Below are 6815 nucleotides of genomic sequence, written 5' to 3'. Positions count from 1 at the left end.
CTCTCTCTCTCTCTCTCTCTGTCTCTCTCTCTCTGTCTCTTCTCATAAGTCTGGACTCTTCTTCTAGCCATACTCTCCCTCATATATCTACAATACAACTCATCTCTTCAACCATACAGTGGAGGGGTCATATCTACATTTTTATTCAAGAACCACTTGTTTACATTTGCATAGCAAACAAACGGTGTCATGGAGGTAGAGAACCAACCACCAGTTACGTGAAGTCTGATTTAGGGCACAGCTCTTATTTCTATTGACAAGCCTATTATGGGTTGGATGACTTTTTCATTCAGAGGATGTGATTGATGCTTCAAAGTTTTGTTGTGTGCTTTGCTTCTTTGGCCCTAACAAGTTGTAATAGGACAAAAGATGACAATGGAAAACACAGCCAGTCTGGACAGTGGCTTATCTGATCATGAATTTCTCTCTGCTCAGGTTTTTTTTTTCTATAATATCTTTAAAAATGAACTAATATCTGACTTATTTCAGTTCCCTCTTTTCTATAGACTAGGAGGCTTGAAGAAGTAAAGAAGCTCAGCTACCTGCTGAGCTATTGTATGTAGTAAAGAAATATTGGGCATATTTTATAAATAAACAATTGTGGGGTACTACCTGACATGCCCAGGCAGTTCTCATTGGCTGGGGTATGTGTTATGTGTTGGTTCGTGATAAATTATCTCTTTACATTTCCATACTTGACTACTATACAGTGATATTTGCAATCATTACTGGCTACTTCTGCAGTGAAAAGAGGCAACAAGTGATACCACGAATAAGTGACAGTGACATGGCTGTGGCTCAGATAAAGAACTAGAATTGTGAGGGACTCATCTTTCCTTTGGATGTGGCTTTCATAATTTTTTTAAAATGAGAGAAATAGAATCTTCATAAAATTTTAAAAATAATACAAATAAATAAAATACAAAAATAAATATACAATAAAAATGTTTTGAAATTTTAGCTGTTATAGGAAGTATCCTTTTAAGTTAATTTATTTGGATCAGAAGAAACATAATCGGTCCCAGGAGAGGGGTATGATTTATTATAGAAATGGCCTTAATTTTTTAAGGAATGGGGATTAATGGATCAACTGCCAGCCCCAGGAATTGTTTTCAAGTCTCAGCTACCTGGAGTCAGGCACCAAGGCTGATGTCTTTCTTACTTTCTTTTGGGCAAAATTGGCTGTTGTGGAAGTCATTTGTTAGCAGTTCTCTGAAGCCTCCTCATCAGAGTCCTAATTTCTGAAATATCAAACACTAAAGCAAACTTAAGCTGCACCATTACAGGTTTTGTTTTGCTGTTTTTAAAAACCTATAGTTCTCTATGAAAACTTTTAGCATTAATAAAGTCTTTTCTTGTTGAAAAGCCCTCTTGTTTGAAACAAAAGTGAAAATATTTGTATCCATCTCTGAGTTCTTCAGCAAACAGAATTTCATCCCTCAGTGTTAGCTAAAAACTAGAAATGAAGAAAATACCTGCATCACTTCTCTCAGCCTAATAAACAGACAGGGAATTCACTCTGAGAAAGTCAAGAAGGTCTCATTCCTCTTTGTTTATTTTAATTTGCAAACCTTTTATTTTTTATTTCCCATTGTTATTTTTATTTCTTTTTTTTTCAGTTTAAAGTACTGAAAGCTATGCATTTTCTATTCACTTTCTTAACCCAAACTTTTTCCTTGTTCTTTTTTTTTTTCCTTTTGAGAACTGTAATCTTTCACCAATAGTATTGGGGAAATGAACAAAGCCTTTGTAGATTCTGTCAGCCTTGGTTAAGCTCTCATTTATGGAATGGCTTTGAGATTTGAAACAAGGTAATTGGCATAGCAGTGAGCACTGTGGGAAATCTTTTACATGTATAGAAACGAGAAAGTTAGTTAACAAATATTTATTTGACTACTGCTGCGTAAAGAAGGCTGCATTCAGAAAAGGTGGGCGAGGAGGTGGAACAAAGGAAAGAGAGGTGCTGAGCTGAGAGGTTAAGTTTACAGGACCAGGACCAGATCTAACGGAGCAATGAAGAGAAAACAATTACAAAGTTGCCACAGGAAGAGGAAGGTTGGGTAAGACAGGTGGAACAAACAAAACCAAACAAGGCAAAATGGGAGACTGAATATTTGTTTTGTTACACTCCCTATACCTTCAAAACATGGTCCTCTCTAAGATCCACTTGAACTTTAGAAATTTACAGAAGTCTTCAAACGTGATTTGATCATGATTAAAGTAGGCAGACTACTCATTAGGTTGCACAATCAGGGATAGTGTCTACCGTGTGATGTCAAGGTACCTTGAGTGGGGAGGTGCAAAGCCGCTGTGCTGATGATGGATGATGGGTGCTGAGATGAGCATCACTAATGTTGGTGGGGCTATTGGTACTAACACTTCTGACCTTGGGCCATTACTATTTTTTTTTCGAGACAGGGTTTCTCTGTATAGCCCTGGCTGTCCTGGAACTCACTTTGTAGACTAGGCTGGCCTCGAACTCAGAAATCCACCTGCCTCTGCCTCCTGAGTGCTGGGATTAAAGGCGTGCTCCAACCATGCCTGACTTGACTTGGTTTTCCAGTCACTTGGCTTTCCAGTCATAATTTATAGCTGGGTGGTGGTGGCACACACCATTAATCCCAGCACTCAGGAGGCAGAGGCAGGCGGATTTCTGAGTTCGAGGCCAGTCTAGTATACAAAGTGAGTTCCAGGACAGCCAGGGCTATACAGAGAAACCCTGTCTTAGGAAAAAAAGAAAAAAACACAGAAAAAAGGAAAAAGGAAAAAGGAAAAACAACACCAAAAAAAAAAAACCCAAAAACACCTATTACTATTTTTGCTGGACTTGGCTTTCTAGTCATAATTTATACACTTGGAAGAACCTATGGATTGGTTCAGTTCAGGCCAACGAATATAGGGGGGGTGCCTATTTTTTAAACTGTACGTGCAACCATTTTGAGGTTCATAATGGTACATTTTGGGATTCCTGAAGTTCAACTTTGGAAATAAATTTGGCTTTCTCTTCAAGTAGGAGCAAAAGAAGACAGCCAGGTGAGCTTATTTTGATGCAGCCAAGACAGCTGAACTTTCAATTAGAATATGACATGGGACATTTCAGTCTGTGACTCCAAACATTCCCTGTATTGTTGGCATCAACTTGTTGCTCAGGGAGATGGAGAAAAATATAGAGAATGACTTAAGGATGAAGCCTGGACTGAAGATCCAACATATACTTGTGCTACTGAGCTCAAGTCGGTAGACACACTGATGGGGATTTGGCACTAAAGCTAGAGCTCTGAGTGTGAGGCAACTGAGATTTCCTTTATAGACTAAGGAGACTATTAAAATAAACCCTTTGTGTGTGTGTGTGTGTGTGTGTGTGTCTAGTGTCTGACATACTCTTAAACTATTTCCAGAAAACTTCAGTCCAGTGTCAAGCACCCAGGAATGTCAATTTTATAATTTTATGCACTATGCTGTCCCTATCTTTTGGCACAGTATATATCTCAGAATTCAGAAGCCCTTTTGATTTTAAATGGTGGACTTGAGTTTTCATGGTTTTTTATAAGACACACCAGTTATGTTCTCTGTTAGAGTGTGGAGATGGGAGAAAATCGTTAAGTGAAGATAATCTAGATTTTTGTAAGTAATTAGTTTTCTACAAAATTAGAGAGGAGAGAGAGGGAGGGGATAGATTAGAGAAGGTAAACACTATGGAAGAGAAGGGAATGTAATGTAAATCGTTCTCATGGTTGATGATGTTTAAAATCCATGGTTCTATAGGGTACGGTTTAAGAATATGTTGTCTTAACTATGGAAAAACCTGGCAAACTGGATTGCCAGAGGGCCGATGGGGTGTAAATCATAAAACTTACAGCAAACAAAATTCCATTCACATTTTGAAAGCAGAGAACACAGGTCCTAGATCACTCACAGGTTTTCCTTTTAGTTAATTTTTAATTGAGGTCTGAAAAAGTCAACTTTCCATGAATGTATTATTTTCTTAGAAATCTTGGGTTCAATCATTAAAAACCTTAAAATGCACCTTACACTGTAAAGTACTAAGAACCATGTACACTATGGCAGACAAAAGAGCCAGCCTAGACTGCTTGCCTGGGCAGTGTGGGAGAACTGGACCTAAGGGTGGGAGAGCAGGTGAGTTGGCCCCACCCATCACTGGCTGCAGCAGAACTAAAGAGTTCTACACATCACCTGGGCAACACAGATGTACTGGTCCTATAGTTGAAGACATAGGAAAGTCACCCCAAGGATGTTAGCTATGGAGAGCTGACCTGGCTCTCCACTAGCCAAATGATGGCATGGACTCCAACCTCTTGGTGTATGCCACAAGCAGGAGAGCTGTCCTGGTGTTAGAGACACAGGAGAGCTGGCAGGTTAAATAACATAGTCACCACTGCCCAGGCTCACATCCAGGGCCTTGAGTTGGCCAACTCCATTATCTATTCCATTTATGCACTACAGGAGCACAGGAAGGGTCTGATCCTGCAGAAACAAAAAATGCAGGGTCTTTATGACACCAAACATCAACAGGATATCCTAAAGCAGTCCTGTGGAGGATCCAGTATTGACTGTGTGACAGAAGCAAGAGGCCTGGAACTAGACCAATGGCTCATGGCAATGAACATCTGCAAATAAAGATGTCTAGGCAAAAGGGTATACTGTGCGACAAGCCATGACACACCTCATATTCCAGAGTGAGGGTTCCCTCTGCTCATTTTTTTCTCATTTCTGTTGTTTGTTTGTTTATCTTGTTTGTAGGGTAGATTGCAAGGGTGGAGGACAGATATGGAGGGACAGGTATATGAATGGGATTGGGGTGCATGGTGTGAAATTCACAAAGTATCAATAAAAAATTAAAAAGAAAAAAAAAACTATGTAGCGGTGGCCTCAAGCATCTCTCAATACTCTTACAAAGCAGGACTCATTTACTAATTCGAAAACTAAGATTTAGAAAAAAGCTTATTTACCAAGATTATAGAGTGGAATACAGAGCCTGGATTCGAAAATGAATATCCATCAACAAAATATTTAATTGCTACTTTAGTGTCCCCTTGAATAATCTCTAATCTCTTTAAAAATGAATATGAAATTTGCTTTCATATGAATTATGTCTAAGCAAAGTCTGTTTTATTCTCTCTTCTACCCTTCTTCATTAAATAGTCTTTATAGAACCTTTAAACCCTGAACACACACACACATACACAAACACATATACACACACGTATACACACAAACACATATACACACATGCATACACACAAACATACAACTAAGTAAACAAACCAATAGATGACACAGCTTTGATTTATGTCACTAGCTCCAAAGATATAATTAGGATGTAGAATAATTTTTCTTTGCTATGAATTCTACCTTCAAATTGTTCTTAAAGACTACATTAGCTAGTTTTCCTGTGGTTACCACTGTTTACCTGCATGTGTCTGTTTATGTAAGTACATGTGTTTTATGCATATGTTTGTGTCTATGTGTGTGTTTCTGTGTATGTATCTGGATTTGTTTGCATCTGTAAGTATGCATATATATTTGTGTGTATATATGTGAGTCTATATGTATTTGTATGTTTGTGCATGACTATGCATCTGTCTCTATGCATATTTGTGTATGTACGTATGTTTGTGTATATCACTATGTATTTGTGTGTTTCTAAGTGTGTGGTGTATCTTTGCCTGTATAATTGTGTGTATGGATTTATATTTTCATGCCTGTGATTGTGTATGTTTATCCCTTTCCACAGTCCTCTCCTGTAAGTCATTCCCCTGCTTATTCTCCTTTGCCACACTAGTCGACACATGTTACCATTCCAGCAGTTGAGTGCTGCACAATCTAGAGTCTGCATCACATTAAGGCAGGGTCACTGAAGTGGCCCTCACCATCATCTCAGAGATTTGCAGCAACGGGAAGTATAATTGACCTAGGTCCCCAGCTGCTGTTCTGAAATCCAAAACCCATTTCTTCAGGCTGCCTCAAACCAGAGACTATGTGCAACAGTGGAACTAAAATAGGTCCTCTCCTGGAAGCTGTCACTTTCTACCCAATACCATCAGTCCAGTGTCTCCCAGGGTCTTGCCAAACTATCCTCAGACAGTGTAGTGTCTCAGAATACACATTCCTACCCATTAGTCTATATCAGTGGTTCTTAACCTTCCTAATGCTGCGACCCTTTAGTACAAGTCCTCACTTTCTGCTGACCCCCAACCATAAAATCATTTTTGTTGCTACTTCATAACTGTAATTTTTGCTACTGTTGTTGCATCATGATATAGTTATCTGTGTTTTCAGATGGTTTTAGGTGACTCCTGGGAAAGGGTCATTTGATCTACAAAGAGGTCATGACCCAATTATTGAAAGCCTCTGTTTGGATGAATGGGGCTTCTACTACACCCTACCACCCTCTTTACATCTGCCAGACTTCTCCTGGCTTTTTGCACGAGTTTCCATGGCAGTGCCTTGTGAAGTTAATCCTTGACATCTGACTGTGCATTAAATCTCAAGAAGAGGGCCATACTATTCTTGTCTCCCAGACTAACTGAAAATCATCGAAAACAAGAGTAAGTATCAGCTCCTTGACTAGATTTCAGATGTTGATCAGGATGTTATATACACATATGGAATTGCCAATAAAAAAAGTTTAATATAAAAAATTTATAAGTCAGACAACATGCGAATTATAAAACTGTAAAGAGCTAGAAGTTGGAAATTGTTGCATTTCATTACTTACCTCCGTTACCGCTTCACCTTCTCTCCAGGTAAGTGGTTGTTAACTCCCAGATCCTGGGACTGAGGGTATGTGCTTT

This window comes from Mus caroli, chromosome 19 (assembly GCF_900094665.2).
Source record: "Mus caroli chromosome 19, CAROLI_EIJ_v1.1, whole genome shotgun sequence".
Lineage (NCBI taxonomy): Eukaryota > Metazoa > Chordata > Mammalia > Rodentia > Muridae > Mus > Mus caroli.
The sequence above is the reverse complement of the archived record's forward strand: the minus strand, read 5'-3'. Positions refer to the sequence as shown.